Genomic DNA, 1,806 nt, shown 5'->3' on the forward strand with positions numbered 1-1,806 from the left:
GTCCCGGAGGGGCGTGGGGGAGCCGCCAGCTCCCAGGGCCTCATTGTTCCCGGCTTGGGAGGAAGCTCAGGGAGGGAATTGAAGGCAAGTCAAAGGGAAACGGCATCATCGCTGCTTCATTAATGGGAACCTTTCAGCAGAAAACATATCAGAGCGAGGTCTTTTCAGAGGCAGTAATTAGCAATTTGGAGCCTTCCCCCCTCAGGAGATGCAGCTGCGATCTAACAAGTGGGAGCAGTGCTCGCCTCCTTTTACGCTTCATATTTATTGTTTTTCATTTTCTCCATCTTCCTTCCATTGTCCAGCCTCCTCCTCATGGCCAGATAAGGGCCCTTTATTAATCACTCTCTTTTAATTCTTCATTAATGATAATAACTTTCTCTGGTGTGCGAAGAGGAGTTAATCTTTCCTGGGTATTGAGAAAGGACAGGGCTGAAAGGGAGGGAGGGAGCGAGGGAGAGAGAAGTGCACGGTGGACAAGGCTGTACTGCCATGCTTCCTTCCTGCCCCTCCACCTGGAAGGAGTTTCTAAAGACTTTGGCTGTCAAGTTACAAGTTGCCCTCTGGAAAATCTTGGGCTGTCAGTTTGGTCCAGCTGTGTGGGTGTGCTGGGATGTACCCATGCTCAGAGATCCAGCCCTTAGCAGAAACAGGTGTACATTGGCCAGAGGGAGAGACCTTCTCTGTGCATCAAACACTCACCAGCATCTTGGTGTGACTAACCAGCACTGCCTACTTGTCTTGGAAGAACACTCCCTCAGATGCCTTCAAAGCACATTTTCCCAAGTCCAAGTGGAAACAGCACCTGAAAGTGACAGAAATGGCATCTGCAAGGCTCTGCACATGTCAAGACCCTTCTATGAACTCCTCCCTGGGAGATGGTACAGTCTGCCTTGGATTGCTCCCATCTGGAGGCGCCAGTCCACCAACATTTGTGTGAGGGGATGCCAGGCTGGCTCAGCATAGACAGCCCAGTGACAAAAGCTGGGTGAAAATGACAAGGAGGCTGTCATGGAGGCTCTGGCTATGTGTGTAAGGCAACAATCACTGAATACCAGCCCCAAGAACATAGCTAGGGAGGACAATCCAAACACACTTACAGAGCTCAGCTTCTTTTCCTGGTGTTTCATACCACTGGGTTCATGCAAACTCCTGCTAATAAAGGCCATGCAAACTGACCTAGTGATAGCTTTAATGGTGGACCTCATGGTAGCTCTTTCTGAGGAACTGGGCAAGCCACTATCAATTAAGAATATTTTAGTACTACTAAATATGACGAAAAAGGGGAAGAATTCCACTGTCACCAGGATAGGTGGCTCCACCACATCACTGAGGATTATCAATCTGGCAACAGTGAGAAACACTGAGGGAAGGGAACAAATGATGCACAGAGAACCCAGGAACTTCAATGCAGAAACTCGAGTAAATCAGTCAGTTGCAGAGACATCTCTGTGTCCTTCCCTTACAGAGTCATATCCTAGCTTCACATTCCCATGTCATTCCATGGGTGTTGCCAAAGGAACCAGTAACAGTTCAAATTAGTGACTCCTGTGGCCCTGGAAAAATGCTCCTGTGACACAGGTTACCCAACACCACCAATATCACTGTGTTCTGATCTGAGGGAGTTGTTTGGCAGCACTGGGAATGGGTGGAGAAACCAAGCTGCTGAGGGAGACAGGGCAGAAGTGGAGAGAGACAGTCAGGAGAAAAAAAAATGGTGTTTTCTCTTCTTTGGTGTCATTTGCAGGGCAAATATCCAGTCTGCATTCTTTTACAGACCACAACAGTAAATACTTTTTTCCCTAC

This window comes from Geospiza fortis, unplaced genomic scaffold (genome assembly GCF_000277835.1).
Source record: "Geospiza fortis unplaced genomic scaffold, GeoFor_1.0 scaffold54, whole genome shotgun sequence".
Classification (NCBI taxonomy): Eukaryota; Metazoa; Chordata; class Aves; order Passeriformes; family Thraupidae; genus Geospiza; species Geospiza fortis.